At 42.0% G+C, this 23,461-nt stretch overlaps 1 protein-coding gene across 1 annotated transcript in view; it reads right to left on the minus strand.

The window, feature by feature from the left end:
• LOC124722337 overlaps positions 1-23,461 on the minus strand; it is a 433,578-nt gene that overhangs the window by 178,723 nt on the left and 231,394 nt on the right. The window lies entirely within an intron of this gene.

Below are 23,461 nucleotides of genomic sequence, written 5' to 3' on the forward strand. Positions count from 1 at the left end.
CAGTGTATGCTGATTTCCTACGTAATGTTCTACCGATGTTACTACAAGATGTTTCACTGCATGACAGAATGGCGGTGTACTTCCAACATGATGGATGTCCGGCACAAAGCTCGCGTGCGGTAGAAGCGGTATTGAATAGCATATTTCATGACAGGTGGATTGGTCGTCGAAGCATTATACCATGGTCAGCACGTTCACCGGATCTGACGTCCCCGTATTTCTTTCTGTGGGGAAAGCTGAAGGATATTTGCTATCGTGATCCACCAACAACGCCTGACTTCATGCGTCAGCGCATTGTCAATGCATGTGCGAACATTACGGAAGGCGAACTACTCGCTGTTGAGAGGAGTCTCGTTACACGTATTGCCAAATGTATTGAGGTTGACGGACATCATTTTGAGCATTTATTGCATTAATGTGGTATTTACAGGTAATCACGCTGTAACAGCATGCGTTCTCAGGAATGATAGATTCACAAAGGTCCATGCATCACATTGTAACAACCGAAATAAAATGTTCCAACGTACCTACGTTCTGTGTTTTAATTTAAAAACCTACCTGTTACCAACTGTTCGTAAAAATTTGTGAGCCGTAAGTTTGTGACTATTACAGCGCCATCTATCACAAAGCGAAAAAGTGGTCCAACTAAAACATTCATATTTCTTTAGGTACTACACGAATATGTAATAAAAAATAGGGGTTCCTGTTTTAAAAAATGCAGTTGATATCCGTTTGACCTATGGCATCGCCATCTAGCGGGCCAACCATAGCGCCATCTGGTTTCCCCTTCAAGCAAGACGAGTTTCGTTCTCTGCAGTTTTTTCGTTTGTCGCTTATGTCGTGAGATATTTGGTCCGGTCACGATGGACCACCCTGTATACGTGATAATCAGTTTCTGTAATGGTGTATGTGTCTTGCTGTAGTACTTGAAACTGGCTACAAGAAATAAAACAAAACCTCACATTTTCATAGCATGACCTGCTATTTGCTTTTTGGCGGTCAGTTTTAATGCAAAACCTTGACCACTTTGTCAATATATATATACATACACACACACATATATATATATATATATATATATATATATATATATATATATATATATATATATATTTTGTGATTTTTGCTAACAATGGTTGCCGTTTTCATATTACATAAATATTTAAATATCCAACTTTCAGAACATTGTTCCTGCGAAAAAAAGCGATCAAAACTGATCTAATAGTTTCTAAATAAAAATGGTCTAGAATCGCAAGTAATATGTTAAAATTTTAAATGTATTACTTAGGTTACTGGTTTCGAGACTAGTACGATCATCTTCAAGCCATTATAACTCAGTGAAACGAGTAATAAAAAGTTTCATGGGACAAGGCTTAGGTATAAATTAATTTGAGCAAAGTGATTAATTTAAAGTATACCCACCAGGGTAGCCAAGAACGCTAATGCGCTGCTTCCTGATCTCGGGTAGGCACGCCGGCCCCTGATCGAATCCGACCGGCATGTTACCGACGAGGGCTGGCCAGCCTGGATGTGGTTTTTAGGCGATTTTCCACATACAGCTAGGTAATTACCAGGCTGGTCCCCACGTTCTGCCTCAGTTACACGACTCGCAAACATTTGAACATGTTCGCACTATTTCATGATTTCATGGGTTACACTAGACGCAGACAGATGGGGGTACAGTAATTCTGTCCTGGGGAAGGGGGGGGGGTTCAAGGAGGTGACAGGAAGGGCATTCGGCCATCCCTTGCAACTAACACCGCCAAATCCCAAATCCGTAGTAACAAGGCCGACCCCGCGTTGAAGCGGGACAAAGACCCACAGAAAATGATGATGAATTAATTTAAAGTATGCCTCCGTATCTACTCATGATAACGTCTGGAGAGTGTGTGGCGGGGGCATAACCAGCTATGTAGCGCTGGTAAACACTGATGGCTAACGTATGGCAGCTTGCAGTTGGATAGAGGCGGCACCGTCAGCTGTCTCACGCATAACGTCATTTGGAACCAATCGTTACGGAGAAGGACATAATTTCATAATATAAGAGTGCAACAAAGTGTAATTATTTTAGGTGTAAGAGCAAAAAATCATAAATATGAAACGATATATGAGTTACGCAACGAAAGAAATTTTATTTACGATAGATAATCAGGAAGAAATATCCACGGTATTTCAAAGCGGTCTCCCCTCTGTAATCCAAAAATTGCTAACAGGTCGCCACGTAGTTACTTGGAGATAACACTTGAATCGACATATACTATCATCGATCATCAAAATTACGGAATCTGTAAAAGCCTGACGAAAGCTAAAATAAACACGAAATGCGTCGACATCATGTATGATTGTATGCCATTACTAATAACAAACGTTAAGCTAAAAATCTGCGTGGTATGTTATTTGTGTTGTTAGTAATGGCATACGCTCATAGATGACAACGGCGCATTTTCTGTTTATTTTAACTTGTATCAGGCTATGTCTGATTCCATAATATCGCTGATCGACAACAGCATGTATCGATTCAGATGTCATCCCCTTGGTAACGACGTGGCGTTCTGCCAGCCATCTCTGGACTATATGTAGCTATTGCAACCTCCTACAGAGGGCAGACCGCCATGAGACATCGTATGTGTCGTGATAATTCTTCCTTTCGGTTCTCTATCTTAAATAAAATTCTATCGCAAATAAAATTTCTTTTCTTTTTGTAATTCAAACACCGTCTCATTATCATGTTTTTTGCTATTATAACAATAATAAGTACACTGTATTGCAGTCTTAATATGAAATTATGTCATACTCTGTAATCACTGGCTGGAAATGACATACGGGAGACCGTGGGCAGAGCCTCCTGTACTTAACAGCAAGTGTCTACGCGTTAGTCGGCAGTGTTTATCAGCGCTATGTAGCGTGGTGTTCTCCTGCGTCATCATGGGTCGATACGAAAGCATATTTTAAAGCCTAAATTAGTTTATACCTACATCTAGCCCTCTGAAACTTTGTATTACCCTTTTCACAGAGTTTTAATGGTCTGAAGATAATCATACCACGATCGATACCAGTCACCTAATTAATGCACTTTAAATTTTAACTATTTACTTGCGATTCTAGGTTGTTCTTATTTTAAAACATCTACATAATATATACATTAAAAATACATAGTCTATGTCTGTCCGACTGTTTATGAGAATATCGTGTAGGAATTTTAGCAAATAGCTCAAGAATTTTCGAGATTTTTGGTAACAATATTTTTCGGTTATACAGGGTGGGCCATTTTAATCTATAATGGGAATAACTCGGGGGGAGATGGGATATAGCTAAATGTTTTAGACAAAAGTTGTTGTTGGCAAAGAGGATCACGCATTCCTACTAATGGCCGTCACCTTGAACGTGATTTTCACGGCGATTTCCATGACCTGGAATAATGTATCATTTTTTTACGTAAAATTAGTCGCTTTTTTCAAACTTTAAATCAAATATTAGGGTTCCCATTTAAAAAAAAATCACTTTATCCTCCAAATCACTTAAAATCACATCAAGATCACGGCCATTAGTAGTAATGTGTGACTGTCTTCGCCACCTACAAGTTTGATCTAAAACATTTTGCTGTATCTCATTTCCATCCCGATTTATTCCCCATTATGTATTAAAATGGCCCACACTGTATACTGCACATATATTGAACAAACATGTAGCCTATATCCGGCTAGAACCTGCAGTGGTACCCTACTTTCGATTCTCCACAGAGTATACGAAAGAACTTGCTCCTTTTCGAGCAGCAGTGTACTGTAGGTCTTATGAGAACCGAAGTGTACTTAATGGTGGGAAAAGTACGGGTCATTTCCGTTTTCAAGAAGGATCATCGAACAGACGCAAAAACTATGAGCATATATCTCGGTCGTTGAGGTGTTGTAGAATTTTGGAACACGTTGCAGGCAGACGTATTACGAAATTTCTGGAGAGCGAAAATCTCCTGTTTAGGAATCAGCACAGATTCCGAAAAGAACGATCGTGTTAAACCCAGCTCGCTCTGTTCGTCCACAAGACCCAGAAAACAATAGATACAGGGATCCAGGCATATGCTGTGTTCCTTTACATGATAAGGTTTCGCACTGCCGGCCAATGAACAAAACACGTACGGAATAGCAAAGCAACTGTGTGACTGGATTGAAAATGAACAGAACACAACGTGTCTGCAGGCATTATCCATTGATAGTGACCGGGTCAAATATCACACGAAATAAGCATCAAGCGAAAAAACTACAAAGGACGAAACTGGTCTAGCTTGAAGGGGGAAACCAGATGGCGCTATGGTTGGCCCGCTAGATGGCGCTGCCATAGGTCAAACGGATATCAACTGCGTTTTTTAAAGTAGGAACCTCCATTTTTATTACATATTCGTGTAGTACGTAAAGAAACATGAATGTTTTAGTTGGACCATTTTTTTCGCTTTGTAATAGATGGCGCTGTAATAGTCACAAACGTACAAGTACGTGATATCACGTAACATTCCGCCAGTGCGGACGGTATTTGCTCCGTGACACATTACCCGTGTTAAAATGGACCGTGCCCCTATCACTACACAGGATCTCACTGCTACACTCCGCATAAAATGCAACACCGCTCCTGGTCACGATCGTGTCACCTACCGTCACCTTCGTGAAGCTCCTGTCTCTTTCCTCTCCACCCTGGCCAGGCTCTACAATGTAGTCCTGTCCACCGGTTACTACCCCGACCTGTGGAAAACCTCCCGTATCCTGATGTTCCTTAAACCTGGTAAACCGCCGTCCGCCGTCTCCTCCTACCGTCCCATCAGCCTTAACTCGGTCTTCAGCAAGGTCCTGGAATTTATCCTCACCCGACGCATCCACCAGCATCTCCGCCAGAACCGCCTCCTTCGCGTTACCCAGTGTGGCTTTTGGCCGTCCTTCTCTTGCGACGACCTTCTCCTTCACCTCACTCATCTCCTTTCCGAACAGCTTAATTCCCGTCGCTCCGCAATCTTCCTCTCCCTGGACCTCGAACGTGCTTATGACTGCGTATGGCATTCCGGTCTCCTCTTCAAGCTCCAAACCTTCGCCCTTCCCATTAACTATGTCCGTCTCATCGGCTCCTTTCTCTCCCACCGTCCTTCCTACGTCACCATCCATAACACGGACTCCTACACCTTTTTTCCCTCCGCCGGTGTGTCCCAAGGCTCCGTCCTCTCCCCCCTTCTGAACCTTTTGTATACGGCGAACATGCCGCCGCCGTCACGCCCCACCCCCCATCCACCTTCTCCAGTTTGCCGATGACACCGCCTTCCTTGCCCTTGCCCCCAACCTGCAGCGCTCCCAACACCTTCTCCAGTCCCGTCTTGACTGGTTCACCAAAACCCAGGCGATCATTGTAGGCAAAATCACCCCTTCCTTCCGCCTCCTTGATTTCTATCTCACCATCTATGGCCGTCCTATCGCCCTCACCCCCACCCTTAAGTACCTTGGCGTCACCCTCGACCGTCGCCTCTCCTGGACTCCCCATCTCCGGACAATCCAAGCCAAGGCACGCTCCCGACTCCATCTCCTCAAGCTCCTTTCCGGCCATACGTGGGGTCTGCACCCCTCCACCATACTCCACAACTATAAATCCCTCATCCGCCCTAACCTTTGTTACGCCCATCCGGCCTGGATCTCCGCCCCCCCCCCCCTACCTTTTACAAATCCCTTCAAATCCTTGAACACCATGCTCTCTGCCTCGCGGATCGCATCCAGCTCCCCTCCCCCACGCGGATCCTGTACGATCTCATTCCGTTCCCCCACCTCCTCCTTTTCCTTGAAAGGATACGGATCCTGTACACTTCCTGTAAACTCGATCCTCCTCACCCGCTTGTCTCGCCCATTCTCTCCCACCCCCGCCTGCTGCCGTGCCTGTATTCCCATGTCCCGCCCGGTCTCCATCTCTCCACCCTCCTTACCCTCTCCCAAGGTGGCTTCCGCCAGCTCCTCCTCCCTGATGACGTCCTCCTCCCCTCCATCTACCCCTCCTATCAAATTTGATCCTCCCCCCACCTCCTGTGTCTTTTCCTTTAGGCACCCTCCCTCCCTTCTCTCTCCTTTTCCCCCCCATCCCCCTTCCTCCACCTTTCTTCCCCTAGGCTACCCCTCACCCTTCCTCCCTTCCCCCTATCTCCCCTGCCCGTGGCATCTCTGCTCTCCCCTCTCCCTCTCCCCCCCCCCGTCCTCCTCTCTTGGTAGGTCCCCGGACTCGCACACGCTCAGTGAACATTCGCGCGCCGGAGATCATCGCCATCAGTGTCTCGTGTGTGTGCGCCTTCGTTTTGTGTTTAGTGTCCTTTCGCCGTCACGCCACCACTGTTCACGTGTGCCGTCGCCGTCATCCGTGTTATGTTCGCCGTGTCAACTATGTAAGTAGGCTGTTTATGTTTTCTCAGGCTGTTTATGTTTTCTCTATGTAAGTAGGCTGTTTATGTTTTCTTATTGGCAACGTTACGTAGCGCTCAATATGAAAATCACTGGCTGTGCTGTGTGCAGTCTGTGGCTAGTTTGCATTGTTGTCTGCCATTGTAGTGTTGGGCAGCGGCAGCTGGATGTGAACAGCGCGTAGCGTTGTGCAGTTGGAGGTGAGCCGCCAGCAGTGGTGGATGTGGGGAGAGAGATGGCGGAGATTTGTAATTTGTCATGAACTGATATATATATTATGACTTGTGATGATATTAAGGTAAATACATTGTTTGTTCTCTATTAATATCTTTCATTTGCTAACTATCCCTATCAGTAGTTAGTGCCTTCAGTAGTTTGAATCTTTTATTTAGCTGGCAGTAGTGGCGCTCGCTGTATTGCAGTAGCTTGAGCAGCGAAGATTTTTGTGAGGTAAGTGATTTGTGAAAGGTATAGGTTAATGTTAGTCAGGGCCCATTCTTTTGTACGAATTATTGAAAGTCAGATTGCGTTGCGCTAACAAAATATTGTGTGTCAGGTTAAGCACAGCCATATATAAAATGTTCAAAGGGGAAGTTTCATATGGCGACCCTGCCAGGTAGGCTGTTTATGTTTTCTCAGGCTGTTTATGTTTTCTCTATGTAAGTAGGCTGTTTATGTTTTCTTATTGGCAACGTTACGTAGCGCTCAATATGAAAATCACTGGCTGTGCTGTGTGCAGTCTGTGGCTAGTTTGCATTGTTGTCTGCCATTGTAGTGTTGGGCAGCGGCAGCTGGATGTGAACAGCGCGTAGCGTTGCGCAGTTGGAGGTGAGCCGCCAGCAGTGGTGGATGTGGGGAGAGAGATGGCGGAGATTTGTAATTTGTCATGAACTGATATATATATTATGACTTGTGATGATATTAAGGTAAATACATTGTTTGTTCTCTATTAATATCTTTCATTTGCTAACTATCCCTATCAGTAGTTAGTGCCTTCAGTAGTTTGAATCTTTTATTTAGCTGGCAGTAGTGGCGCTCGCTGTATTGCGGTAGCTTGAGCAGCGAAGATTTTTGTGAGGTAAGTGATTTGTGAAAGGTATAGGTTAATGTTAGTCAGGGCCCATTCTTTTGTACGAATTATTGAAAGTCAGATTGCGTTGCGCTAACAAAATATTGTGTGTCAGGTTAAGCACAGCCATATATAAAATGTTCAAAGGGGAAGTTTCATATGTCGACCCTTAGCCGAGGATACCTCACTGGAATCTTCTGATTTTTTGTTGTAGTTTGTGTAATTAGTGTAGATTTTGTTTATTGCTAGCGCGTAATTGTAGAGAAAATCTCCTTTGTAGTTGCAGTCTTTCATTGTTGTACAGTAAAACAGTTGTGGCATGCATGTAGATTTGCACCAAGTATTTCGCAGCTGCGCTTGCAATTAACTAGATATTATTTTCAGTGCTATGTTAATGTGTTCTCTTATTTTTGGTCTTCAAATTGTGTTTTTCTGTGTTGTCGTGTGAAATACTGTGACAATAATGGCGTGTGAAAAACGTAATACTAGGCTCCAAAGTAAACTGAGAAATGACAGTGAAAATGAAAGCAGTGTGTTAGCGCCACCGAGTAATGAATTAGCTGATGTTCAAAGTAGTAATTTGGTAACTGTTCATAGGGAAATGGAGCAGGCGGCAAACAATGGCGTGGACAGTGAAACAATTAGTGAAGAGGGACGCATTATCGATCGATCGGTCGGCAACAGCTTGCCTCAGGAATCGGGAATGTCAGGACACAATTTTGCGAATACTGTAGACTCAGGTTTTGGGTTCTCGCCGTTTTCTCAAATAAGTCAAGACACATTTTCTGCATGTCAAAATGTCAATGTTGCCGGTGCAAATTCACTGCCGAAAAGCACTGAGGAACATGTTTCAGACACCAGTGCATTGTTATTACAGTTAATGCAACAAATGGGACAAAAGCTACAAAAGTTAGACACAACACTTGAACAAAATCAGAAACAAATGGGACAAAATCTTAAAAAGTTAGACACAGTGGAACAAAATCTTAAAAAGTTAGACACAATGGAACAACACCAGAGACAAACACAGCAACAGCTTCAAAAGTTAGACTCATTGGAACAAACTACGGACAAACGCGTGAAGATTTAACTACTGAGTTACATAACATTGAATCGAAATGTCAAAAAGTCTGTAATGACGTAAAAACACAAATTTGTGAGCATTTTCAACCTATTTTTTCGCGGCATGAAAATGCATTACAGAATCACGAAGCAGCCATAAAAGAGCTGCAAACCATTGTTCATGAAAATCATGAGACCTTGTGGGCTAAATTTGACTCAGTTGCATCTACCGATTCGGTTACGCAACTTGCAAAAGCTCAGGAAAACTTAAAGGACAAAGTAGATACTCTGAAACTTGGTTCAGAAAAACACGCTGAGGAAATAAGTACACTATCGGAGAAAGTAGCCGAACTTTCGGATCAATTCACTAACTTATCTACAAAGGTAGATGATGATCTGAATGACACAAGACCCGTAGCCTTCACTGACACAGAAGAGTATGAACAAATAAGAAAATTCAAACAAAATCAGAATCAAATTAATACACAACACCAAAGAGAAATCCGGGAAGTACAAGATCAGCTGACACAGGTAATACAAGAATTACGTATTTCAGAGGACACTCGCGCTCCAACACGGGAAGAGGGACTTAGAAACACGGAAAAGCTGCAAAATAATAACACAGGGCATTTCGGAAGTAATGAAAGAAATTGGGAATGTGCACCGAATTTTGAGATGGAACGGCCGACACGACCTAACAATGACCGATATGCGACTCGCCGACATGATGATTTTGACTATAAGCTGTTCATTACTACACGTAAATTCAAAACATTTAAGAATTCTGGCAACGACATTCATCCACAAGCATGGCTCCATCAATTCTCTCATTGTTTTCCTCCCAACTGGTCATTGGAGCACAGATTAGAATTTATGTGTGGCTACTTAGAGAATGAACCAGCTGTAAGAATGCGATCGGTCATTCACGATTGCCACAGTGAAGGAGAATTTTACCATGCCTTCCTCTCAGCATATTGGTCTCAAGCCACACAAGACCGCGTAAAACATGGCATCATAATGATGAAACATTTCGAACAATCTGAATTTTCCAGTCTTGTGAAATATTTTGAAGACATGTTGCACAAGAATCAGTACCTGTCAAACCCATACAGCCCCTCAGAACTCATCCGCATTTGCTTAATCAAATTGCCTGACCATTTACGACATATTATTTTAGCAGGACGTTGCAAAGACGACATTGAAGCATTTCAGGGACTGTTACAAGAACTGGAAATTGACACATACCGTCGCGGGATGCGAAAACAGGAAAACAATCACTACAGGTCACATCCGTCACAATTCCGTGACGACAGAAATGATAACTGGACGCGACAAGGCTATTATCACAACACAAATCGTGACCAAAATAGACACCACCCGTACGACAACCGTTGGCAGAGTAATAATAGTTACAGAGAAAGATCGCATTTCCGTAGTAATGACTATCACAGAGACAATCAGAGAAACAGACAATATGGGAACCAAAACAAGCATTATCAAGGGAGGCAGAATAACTTCAGACGCAACAGTTCGGCGCAGAGTTACGATTCAGGGAGAAATTCTCCACCACATGACCGACAAACAAGAAACTATGTAAACTACCGACAAAACGACAGACGTGAATTTCATCAGAACTGGCGGGATTCTAACAGAGCTGGGCCCTCTCGGCAAGGCGAATTTGTAGAAGTTAGGTCTCCTAATCCCAATAACAACGCGCGCCAACAAAGAGACAGACAATGACTCGCACCGCAGGCATCCGCGTGCGCCGGCTGGCTCAGAGAAAAATAACATAGACGCTAACCTTGAGAAAAATTCCGGTATTCTTTACCGACGTATACCACATGATAATTGCGTTGAAGTTGAAACTCTGCGTACTAGGAAGAGTAAAGGTTTACACCACATTTCACATGTAAAACCGTTTATTGAGAGATAATCTGCTTTTTAACTTTGTCTTTGCCATAAAACTTTTCACTTCACATCTCTAGTATGCTTTGTCAGACTTAAGAAACTGTTAACATGCAACAATGTTTGAAGTTAAATATCCAGTCTAGAACCTAGAGAACTTATTTAAACAGAAATGACGAATGCATTGTTATAGTGAACAGACGTCACAGTGTTATTGTGTGTGTACATTCTTGCTTGTTTGTTGCACGATTATGGAACGACTATAAGGCTTACATACTTAGAACATTTACCAGTACTGCTAATGAGATTTTAATGCAACATTTTGGTTTACTTGAAAATATATTCTGGATTTAAAGTACTTTCAGTGAGATACCAGATGGCACAGTGGTTAGTTTATGTGACAGCTACACGATTTTTATCACGACGCTATTAATGAGTGACAATTTACAATGTTGCTTTTGCGGTGTATCTGTTTTATATCTGCACAGTTTTCTGAATTCTTCTGGAAAGAAAAACATGTTTTAGTAGTAACTTTTGTGGTATAGCAACAATGAGACAGCCTTTTTCGTGGCACAACATTACGTTACTGTACAGTACTTTCTTCATCACGCCAATAAGCATAATAACTACGATATCTATACGCAAAGCATTTCACTTTTGTTTATCATGAGGTAAGTACATTGGCTTCTGCAGAACTTAGCTTTCGGAGGAAAATAACTACGACACTTCCACAGAGATTATCTTACAACAAGATGCACATTTAGCGCTACAGGACACGCATTTCAGTGATCAATTTTATACTTATAACATTTATTTTTGAAGATTTTTGAATTACAAAGAAAGTTTTCCGTGATACATTTCATTCCATTGCTGTAATCTGTAACACCTGAGGATATAATTACAATAATCCTCAGGGGGGTACACGCTTACTTTGTGTACCATGTGTGTGGCAACCACAAGGAACCCTAGCTAATATGGTATTTGCTTATACAACTTTACACATCGGTACCATATTTCTCTAACACACAAATTACACAGCTATCTGATTATCTAACTGAGAGAGACAAACATTTATTTTACTACATCAGTGACACATGTTTACGCAATTATACAGTTGGATAACTTCACACTTATGAAACTGTATTTTGTCTGTACTTTGTAAACTGTTCATATTTTTTCGGAATCATTGTGGTACTATGAGAGCTTTGAATGATGTATTTGGTATGAGATCATGATTTTTAAAGTACGTTTGAGGCAGCTGACACTTTTGACATGAGCAGAGAATTTTTTTAGGCTTAGAAATTATTGGAGGAAGTTACGACGATTTTGAGATTTGACTGAGGTGTTATGATGTTATTATTACGACGACGATGTGTATTATGTTGTTGAGGAATGTTTATTATGCTACGTATTTCTCATGATGAAATATTGAAGAAGTGTCGACGAATATGTATATGTATAATGAGGTAAGGAATAATGAGTAGTGTTTAGGGACTCTGATTTATGAAAAGGATGTTGGAAACCAAGAAACGTACTTTAAGAGTTATGAAATGTGTGTGTATATTCGTGAATGTATTACAATGCAGACGAAAATTTTTTTTGGACACTGTTATATCAATAGCATTTTGTTTCTTCAGATTTGTAACGCAAATTCTTGACCTGTGAAATATTTTTATATGCGACTGTCTCTGTAGCGGAAACTGCTGTCGTAAATATTTCCGTAAGAAAGTTAACGGACCACCTACACATAATGCGTCGTGGGCACCCAGCTGTGTCAGACGCCTGGAGAAAAAGCCATTAGCGCGTGCCTTTCAGAGCACAGGAAAACACCTGGAGAACAAGCCATTAGAGTGTGCCTTTCATCGCTAATGCGACACCCTCGTTACTTGAAAACATATGATTACTCGCACTTTGTGCTAATTGCTGAAATGCTTATGAATTGATGGGAAATATTCGTACATCTGTACACCTGATTATGACAAGTGTCTTTCTATGAGAGTTGAGAGCTAGTGACTTACGAAATGCCACATGACTATTGAATGATGTTTTTATGCTTTGGTTTGCGTAATTGCTTATTTCACTTGATATCTGGTTTCCAGCTGTGTTGCAGCATTGCTTTTATAAAATAAAATGCATTTGCTAATGTGAACACTTTCTGTCAACAGATCTATTAAATAATTATTTTATGATCCACATTCTTTAAAAAAGGAGCACTTGGAAAGGAAAGAACAATAAGAAGGAACTAGTAACTGCATACATAATATTCTTTTCAAGTACATGGTAATATTTCTTTTACAATAAGTTGTTGTGGTGCACCACTTTAATTACATAGATATTAAGATGTGAATATACATTTCCCTTATCTGCATTGTTGTTTTTAGTGTACTATTTTTTCTGCTTGTGCGTTTGTCATGTTTAGATATAAGTTATTACATTTACTGCTGCTGGCTTTGCCATTTTGCATTCTTTTCATTGCTGTTTGTGTTGATTTGTTATGTGCTGCTGCATTGCCTCGTCCCTTAGTTTAATATCTGAGCTCAGTAGATTTAAGTTAGCTTAAGAGGGGGTAGACTATAGAAGAGAATGAGTTGCGATGAATTGGAAGAAATGCATTGAGAATCTATACGAAAAAAACGTACAGAAAGCAGGTTTAGGTAGGATTTTCTTGGAAATAAATGATGAGGTAAGATAATGGAAAATAAAAATGAGGTAAGAAACGTGTGAACATATAAACACAGAAAGCATGCTTAGTTAGAATTTTTTTTGGTGGAAACAAAGGATGAAATAAGAGGAAAGATATATGAAGTTTTGGGTTGGACTGCAGTACCAAATGTTACACTGAAAACGAACCCTGTCCTTTCCTATTGGTGTTATCCCACTATGAGTTTGTGTACCCTTGAGTATTTGTTTTCTTCCTGCCTCTGTGTAGTTTCATAGAATTTTTTCTTCTTTTAATATTAAGCTACATTCACTATGATGAGGAATACTGTTATCCTCAAATATAATTGGCATTAATAATATGTTATTTACTTTGTAAAGATATTAGACATTATTCATTCTGTTTAAATGCTCATGTGTGAAGTTGATGTTTCGCAAGTTATTCTGATCTTCTATGTATGTACTCATGTCATAATTCCACTGATGTATATGTTTATTTCTATTCTTTTGTAAAGCCCCTATTACTACAAATGTTATCTGTATTATTATGTTTTTAATGATGTATTTTGTACCTTTGTTATTGTATTCTTATGTTATAAAATTGTAATTGTCACCAGTTCATGATATTATTAACTTGTTAGTTACATTTCACTGCACACGTTTCTGTTGGTCATAGTGTATGGATAATATGTGAGAAGTTGGGACTGTGAGTGTTTGCACGTGTGTTAATAACTCAGCAAGGGACTGGATAACAGCATTGCTGGATCTAAGGACAATTCCAGAAACTTTGTGAGTGCACAAGTGGTGGTTTATGGACTTGCTATATTCTCCGCAAGACTCTTCGATGGTGAATGTGCACCTGCACAATCGCAACAGATGGCTGCTGGCCATTTCTACAAGGACTGCAGTGGGTCTGCACCTCTGGTGGCCCACCAATACCACAATCTCTACCAGGACTACAGTGGGTCTGCTCTGTGATGACCTACCTACCAATATTCTTCCAAACTACGACTGACTCTGCTGTGGGTTTGCTCTGTTGTGGCCCATTACCTGCATGCATGTCGAGAGTCAGCACTGTCTTTCCATTGGAAGGACAACACTACTTCTTCAAAACTGCATGGAAATCCACTACTTCTGTGTGCATTTTCTTTTACTGCTCAGACTTTGAGAAAAACACTGCTATTCTCCTGTTATGTACGATTAGGACTGTCTTTATGGACTGTGAGACAATTTTAGCTTTTGACCAAGATTGTATCAATAAGTGTGTGCATTTGATTTCTTTGTTATTGTAATTATGAAAAGAAAAATTTTTGTCAAATCTGTATTGGCCAGTGCCCAACACCATTTGTAAAAATTTTTTGTGGGGAGCATGGGGGCTATGTAAGTAGGCTGTTTATGTTTTCTCAGGCTGTTTATGTTTTCTCTATGTAAGTAGGCTGTTTATGTTTTCTTATTGGCAACGTTACGTAGCGCTCAATATGAAAATCACTGGCTGTGCTGTGTGCAGTCTGTGGCTAGTTTGCATTGTTGTCTGCCATTGTAGTGTTGGGCAGCGGCAGCTGGATGTGAACAGCGCGTAGCGTTGCGCAGTTGGAGGTGAGCCGCCTGCAGTGGTGGATGTGGGGAGAGAGATGGCGGAGATTTGTAATTTGTCATGAACTGATATATATATTATGACTTGTGATGATATTAAGGTAAATACATTGTTTGTTCTCTATTAATATCTTTCATTTGCTAACTATCCCTATCAGTAGTTAGTGCCTTCAGTAGTTTGAATCTTTTATTTAGCTGGCAGTAGTGGCGCTCGCTGTATTGCAGTAGCTTGAGCAGCGAAGATTTTTGTGAGGTAAGTGATTTGTGAAAGGTATAGGTTAATGTTAGTCAGGGCCCATTCTTTTGTACGAATTATTGAAAGTCAGATTGCGTTGCGCTAACAAAATATTGTGTGTCAGGTTAAGCACAGCCATATATAAAATGTTCAAAGGGGAAGTTTCAACTAGTGTTAGTGATTTTTCTCGTCGAGCGTGAACGGCTCCATGTTTATTGTTTTTCGTGTCTACAGTTTTTGCCCGCCGTTTTTATTGTATTATGTGTGCCACCTATATGTAATACTTAGTGTACCACTCAAGGCTGAAGAGCGGCGTAATATGCTGCTGACAGCCCGCCTTTGTATAAGGTGATCAAAATAACAATAAAGAAAAAAAAAAATGGACCGTTTACCAATTGCGGAAAAGGTCGATATCGTGGTGATGTATGGCTATTGTGATCAAAATGCCCAACGGGCGTGTGCTATGTATGTTGCTCGGTATCCTGGACTCCAAGTGTCCGGACCGTTCGCCGGATAGTTACGTTATTTAAGAAAACAGAAAGTGTTCAGCCACATGTGAAACGTCAACCACGACCTGCAACAAATGATGATGTCCAAGTAGGTGTTTTAGCTGCTGTCGCGGCTAATCCGCACACCAGTAGCAGACAAACTGCACGAGAATCGGGAATCTCGAAAACGTCGGTGTTGAGAATGCTACATCAACATCGACTCCACCCGTACCATATTTCTATGCACCAGGAATTGCATGGTGACGACTTTGAACGTCGCGTACAGTTCTGCTACTGGGCACAAGAGAAATTACGGGACGATGACAGATTTTTTTGCTTGCGTTATATTTAGCGACGAAGCGTCATTCACCAACAGAGGTAACGTAAACCGCCATAATATGCACTATTGGGCAACGGAAAATCCACGATGGCTGCGACAAGTGGAACATCAGTGACCTTGGCGGGTTAATGTATGGTGCGGCATTATGGGAGGAAGGATAATTGGCCCCCATTTTATCGATGGCAATCTAAATGGTACAATGCACGGTGATTTGCTACGGAATGTTCTACCGATGTTACTACAAGATGTTTCACTGCATGACAAAATGGCAATGTACTTCCAAAATGATGGATGGTTGGCACATAGCTCGCGTGCGGTTGAAGCCGTTCTGAAGAGCATATTTCATGGTAGGTGGATTGGTCGTCGAAGCACCAAACCATGGCCCGCACGTTCACCGGATCCGATGTCCCCGGATTTCTTTCTGTAAGGAAAGTTGAAGAATATTTGCTATAGTGATCCACCGACAACGCCTGACAACATGCGTCAGCGCATTGTCAATGGATGTGAGAACATTACGGAAGGCGAATTACTCGCTGTTGAGAAGAATGTCGTTACACGTATTGCCAAATGCATTGAGGTTGACGGACATCGTTTTGAGCATTTATTGCATTAATGTGGTATTTACAATTAATCACGCTGTAACAGCATGCGTTCTCAGAAATGGTAAGGTCACATAGGTACATGTATCACATTGGAACAACCGAAAAAAATATTCAAACGTACCTACGTTCTGTGTTTTAATTTAAAAAACCTACCTGTTACCAACTGTTCGTAAAAAATAGTGAGCCATATGTTTGTGACTATTACAGCGCCATCTATCACAAAGCGAAAAAAGTGATTCAACTAAAACATTCATATTTCTTTACGTACTACACCAATTTGTAATAAAAAATAAGGGTTCCTATTTAAAAAAAAAAACGCTGTTGATATCCGTTTGACCTATGGCAGCGCCATCTAGCGGGCCAACCATAGCGCCATCTGGTTTCCTCCTTCAAGCAAGATGAGTTTCGTTCTTTGTAGTTTTTTCGTTTGACGCTTAATTCGTGAGATATTTGCCCCGGTCACTATCTATCGACCACCCTGTAGATCGAAAACGTTGCAAGTTCCATGAGGCTTTCTGTGGTGTCACCGCCAGACACCACACTTGCTAGGTGGTAGCCTTTAAATCGGCCGCGGTCCGTTAGTATACGTCGGACCCGCGTGTCGCCACTGTCAGTGATTGCAGACCGAGCGCCGCCACACGGCAGGTCTAGAGAGACGTCCTAGCACTCGCCCCAGTTGTACAGCCGACTTTGCTAGCGATGGTTCACTGACAAATTACGCTCTCATTTGCCGAGACGATAGTTAGCATAGCCTTCAGCTACGTCATTTGCTACGACCTAGCAAGGCGCCATTTTCCTTTGCTATTTATCTTGTGATGCATGTACCGTCAGATCGATGTTCACCAATTATGGATTAAAGTTAAATATTCCAACAGCTACGTACTTTATTTGCTAGACTCAAATCCTTTAACTTTTCCAGACATCACGCCAGCCTGCGTGAGCTTAAACGGGTGCCTTTCGGCTACTCGTCATTGTGGATTGGCTGTCTTGCCAGTCCATAACACTTTCCGCGGATGATGGTGTTGTGTACAGAGAAATCTCAATGGAAGAAAACTGCTGCTTAATCCAAGAAAACATTCAGAGGATCGACGGTTTGTTCAGGGAGTGCCAGTTGATCATCTTCATAAACAGCTGTAACACATTGCGAATACATGGACAGAAAGACCCACTATTTCATCATTACGTGATTGCAGAACAATCACTGGAGGCAGTTACTTCTACATCTATATCTACATTTACATCTACATTTATACTCCGCAAGCCACCCAACGGTGTGTGGCGGAGGGCACTTTACGTGCCACTGTCATTACCTCCCTTTCCTGTTCCAGTCGCGTATGGTTCGCAAGAAGAACAATTGCCGGAAAGCCTCCGTGCGCGCTCGAATCTCTCTAACTTTACATTCGTGATCTCCTCGGGAGGTATAAGTAGGTGGAAGCAATATGTTCGATACCTCATCCAGAACGCACCCTCTCGAAATCTGGACAGCAAGCTACACAGCGATGCAGAGCGCCTCTCTTGCACAGCCTGCCACTTGAGTTTGCTAAGCATCTCCGTAACGCTATCACGCTTACCAAATAACCCTGTGACGAAACGCGCCGCTCTTCTTTGGATCTTCTCTATCTCCTCCGTCAATCCGACCTGGTACGGATCCCACACTGATGAGCAATACTCAAGTATAGGTCGAACGAGTGTTTTGTAAGCCACCTCCTTTTTTGATGGACTACATTTTCTAAGGACTCTCCCAATGAATCTCAACCTGGTACTCGCCTTAACAACAATTAATTTTATATGATCGTTCCATTTGAAATCGTCCCGCACGCACACTCCCAGATATTTGACAGAAGTAACTGCTACCAGTGTTTGTTCCGCTATCATATAATCATACAATAAAGGATCCTTCTTTTTATGTATTCGCAATACATTACATTTGTCTATGTTAAGTGTCAGTTGCCACTCCCTGCACCAAGTGCCTATCCGCTGCAGATATTCCTGCATTTCGCTGCAATTTTCTAATGTTGGAACTTCTCTGTATATTACAGCATCATCCGCGAAAAGCCGCATGGAACTTCCGACACTATCTACTAGGTCATTTATATATTTTGTGAAAAGCAATGGTCCCATAACACTCCCCTGTGGCACGCCAGAGGTTACTTTAACGTCTGTAGACGTCTCTCCATTGAGAACAACATGCTGTGTTCTGTTTGCAAAAAACTCTTCAATCCAGCCACACAGCTGGTCTGATATTCCGTAGGCTCTTACTTTATCAGGCGACAGTGCGGAACTGTATCGATCGCCTTCCGGAAGTCAAGGAAAATGGCATCTACCTGGGAGCCTGTATCTAATATTTTCTGGGTCTCATGAACAAACAAAGCGAGTTGGGTCTCACACGATCGCTGTTTCCGGAATCCATGTTGATTCCTACAGAGTAGATTCTGGGTTTCCAGAAACGATATGATACGCGAGCAAAAAAACATGTTCTAAAATTGTACAACAGATCGACGTCAGAGATATAGGTCTATAGTTTTGCGCATCTGCTCGACGACCCTTCTTGAAGACTGGGACCACCTGTGCTCTTTTCTAATCATTTGGAACCTCCGTTCCTCTAGAGACTTGCGGTACACGGCTGTTAGAAGGGGGGCAAGTTCTTTCGCGTACTATTTGTAGAATCGAGTTGGTATCCCGTCAGGTCCAGTGGACTTTCCTCTGTTGAGTGATTTCAGTTGTTTTTCTATTCCTTGGACACTTATTTCGTTGTCAGCCATTTTTTCGTTTGTGCCAGGATTTAGAGAAGGAACTGCAGTGCGGTCTTCCTCTGTGAAACAGCTTTGGAAAAAAGGTGTTTAGTATTTCAGCTTCACGCGTGTCATCTTCTGTTTCAATGCCATCATCATCCCGGAGTGTCTGGATATGCTGTTTCGAGCCACTTACTGATTTAACGTAAGACCAGAACTTCCTAGGATTTTCTGTCAAGTCGGTACATAGAATTTTACTTTCGAATTCACTGAACGCTTCACGCATAGCCCTCCTTACGCTAAGTTTGACATCGTTTAGCTTATGTTTGCCTGAGAGGTTTCGGCTGCGTTTAAACTTGTAGTGAAGCTCTCTTTGCTTTCGCAGTAGTTTCCTAACTTTGTTGTTGAGCCACGGTGGATTTTTCCCGTCCCTCACAGTTTTACTAGGCACGTACCTGTCTAAAACGCATTTTACGATTGCCTTGAGCTTTTTCCATAAACACTCAACATTGTCAGTGTTGGAACAGAAATTTTCGCTTTGATCTGTTAGGTAGTCTGAAATCTGCCTTCTATTACTCTTGCTAAACAGGTAAACCTTCCTCCCTTTTTTTATATTCCTATTTACTTTCATATTCAGGGATGCTGCAACGGCCTTATGATCACTAATTCCTCGTTCTGCGCTTACAGAGTCGAAAAGTTCGGTTCTGTTTGTTATCAGTAGGTCCAAGATGTTATCTCCACGAGTCGGTTCTCTGTTTAATTGCTCGAGGTGATTTTCGGATAGTGCACTCAGTATAATGTCATTCGAAGCTCTGTCCCTACCACCAGTCCTAAACATCTGAGTATTCCAGTCTATATCTGGTAAATTGAAATCTCCACCTAAGCCTATAACATGCTGAGGAAATTTATGTGAAATGTATTCCAGATTTTCTCTCAGTTGTTCTGCCACTAATGCTGCTGAGTCGGGAGGTCGGTAAAAGGAGCCAATTATTAACCTAGCTCGGTTGTAGAGTGTAACCTCCACCCATAAAGGAGTGTGCGTACGGAGCGATTTGAAGTGGTATGACTGCGCAAAATTAATCAAGAATCAGGCAGATGCCAGGCTTAGATTCTTTGGAAGAAACCTCGGGAAAGCCGTTCGGGGTAGCCGTACGGTCTAGGGCGTCTTGTCGCGATCCGCGCGGCTCCCCTCGTCAGAGGTTCGAGTCCTCCATCGGGCATGGGTGTGTGTGTCGTCCTTAGCATAAGTTAGTTTAAGTTAGATTAAGTAGTGTGTAAGCTTAGGGACCGGTGACCTCAGCAGTTTGATCCTATAAGACCTTACCACAAATTTCCAAAATTTTCCTAACCTCGGGGAACGTACTTCATCAACAAAGGAAGTAGCTTATAGAACACAATTTCGACTAGTACTTGAATATTGCTCGTCAGGAGTTCATTTAATAAGCGCGAAAGCTACACGGAAGTGCTAAGCCAACTACAATGGCAACCTCTGCAAGAGAAACGTTCTGGATTACGGTGTGATCTGCTGTTAAAGTTCCGAGAGCGTACGTTCCTGGAACTGTCAACAGATCTATTGCTTCCTTCTATGTATATCTCGCGGAAAAACCACAAAAATGAAATCAGAGAGATTCGAGGTCACTCGTAGGCTTACCAGTAATCTTTCTTCCCATGAACCATACTTGGCTGGAACAGAAAAAGGGGAAGTGACACAAACCGTAAAGTGCCCTGTGTTGTTGGGATGTAGATGTGACGATTGTAAGGTGATTCTATTTTTAGATAACAAAGCATCTAACACAGGTCTTCCTGTTGAGGGTAGTATCGGTTTTGTTAATTTTGCGCTGAGTGTATGCTGATATTGTCCACTACATTAATCGAAATTGAGGGAATATGTGGCAATAATTAACATTTAAACCATTTGTTGAAAGCACTGTACGTCATTTCGCAATGGTAACTCTCAGTTATAATGCTGAACGGACCCTCATGTGACGAGATGTGAGAACACGTAATGCTCTGAGGAACATCGTCGAACATTATCGTTTTGGTGATCCCGGGCTTATGGTGTGGGGAGGCCTGATGTTACATGGGCTTACTGACCTCCAGCTCTCCGAACACGGTACACTGTGACACTGTACTGTGTCCACTTGTGCGCCGTTTCAGGGGAGCATTCGGTCCTAACTTCAGTTTTAAGGACGACAGTGGGCGACGATTTCGAAGAGCGCAGGTGGAGTACTCTTGGAACAAGAGGATATTCGGCGGACGGGCTGACTTGGATGTTCACCCGACTTAAACTCGATCGAGGACGTGTGTTATGCATTGGGGGGACGTACTACAGCACGTCCACAGCCACCAACGACCGTCTAGCAGTTGTCAACCGCGCTTATGGACGATTGGAACTCCTTACCACAAGAACTCATTACGAATCCTGTGGCTAGCATGGGAGCACGTTGCACAGCTTGAATTGCCGTCACTGGTGATCACACAGCTTTTTAAGAACCATGTTCCACCTTTTCTAATGCCCAAGGGACCGTCAGAAGTAGGGGTGTCTTCATTGTAATTACTGTCTTTGAATAAAAGTGTCATTTCTGTTCATCTCACTGCGTACTTCTTTCAGTTACTTTGTATACTGTACTGTAGGCTAGCAGTTGTTTCTATGGATGGTCGAAGTTTCATCAAGCTGTGTTACTTGCCAGTGACACATCATACGAAAGTTACTTTTGTCCTTAAGTTCTGCACACCAATGTACAAGACGGAAAAGTGACAAACATCAGTATATAGAGCCTCTCTCCAAGTTTCGATTCGTGCTACGTGCCACAGCATAGTTGTACTAGGCGCGGGCGTGTCAGAACGTGTAAGCAAATCAAGTACTGCGTGTTGTCGCATCAAATTACTGCGCGCCTGCTGATAGGTGTCCAAATGAACTGAATATATATGTGGGCTGCTGTCGCGCTTTCCATGGCAATTTATGTCAGCGAAGTCAATAAATATGCACGCGTTGAAGTATGACGCGTCACATGAGATGCTCATATTGAGCTCTTGTTATGAGTTATAAACTTGGAGATATGCTCTATCCACCAACATGCATCCTTTTTCTGTATGTCATATGGTTTTTTCACAATCACCTTCTGAAACCCTGGAGGTACTTATGAATAACCTTATACGTATGGAACTCTACAGCTCCAACTTGTTAGTGTAACATTTGCCACTTCTCTTTTCCGTCATGAAGAACGAATAATTACGAGAATACAGAAGCTAAAATCACCACCAAACATTCAAAGCACACTAAGTAACGTCTAGAATAGCCAGGAACGTAGGAATGAATCTACTGACTGCAGTGTCTTGTGATGATACATTGGACCTGAACACCTCCCAACACCCGCCTCTGTAGCGGCATATGTTTATAGCTGAAGACAAAAGACAGTGAACAGTTCAAGTAGTGATTTTGGCATGTATAAAAATGTATTAGATAGACAGAGGCAAGTGATACTGGAATAAACTGCTCCCAACCGTATGTATGCACACTGGAGATTGACTTTAATTTTAAAAATTGCGCGTGGCTAGCTAGCGACGCTCATGTTAGCACATACACGCTTCATACATAAGTGAAAAAAATTCTCTGTTGTTAACACAGAGAGATTTACGAACAACATTCGCCTATTACCTTTAAATTGGCATAGATCCCCGTGGTATCCCTCTTCGCAGATGCAGCTGAACCCATTAGCCTCGTCCAAGCAACGTGCGTCATTCTTGCACGGGGAAGAGGCACAAAAATCTGAAAACAGATATTTTCACCATTAGTTGAAGCAAGCAAATGGGTAATCTTTAAGTGGTGTTTTATAGTTCGAGAGTTTCAACAACAATTTATTTTGAAACTCGTCAATCAATAATTTTATTGTTTCTTTACATTTTGTTTTCATGTCTTTAGTTTAACTGAATCCTAATATGCTCTCTGGACAATCTCCTGCACTGCAATGCAGAAAATACTGCAACATCCTCGTCCTTTTTGTTTAATCGGTAGCTAATAGTTACTGTTGCTTACAAAACTAAAACAAACAGAAGGTAATGTACATCTAAAGTGCCGTGATTAAATTATGGCTATTAAATTGCGTTAGTATTGTGCTTCAAGTTTTCAGGTCCTTCTAAGCATCAGTGAGACTTGCCTAAAAAGTTCTGATTCGGCAGATAACTCTCTGTATGAGAAATGCTACAGGATAAACAAACAACATGATTCATGAAACATAATTAATTCATTTATTAAAAGAACAAAAAATCTGGAGAAATGCAGAATGGCGCTGACAACAAATTTTCAGCCAGCGTAAAAGCTGTTATGAAGAGTGATGAAAACTTTCTAAGTTCCCTGTATTTCA

The sequence above is a fragment of the Schistocerca piceifrons genome, chromosome X (genome assembly GCF_021461385.2).
Source record: "Schistocerca piceifrons isolate TAMUIC-IGC-003096 chromosome X, iqSchPice1.1, whole genome shotgun sequence".
NCBI lineage: Eukaryota > Metazoa > Arthropoda > Insecta > Orthoptera > Acrididae > Schistocerca > Schistocerca piceifrons.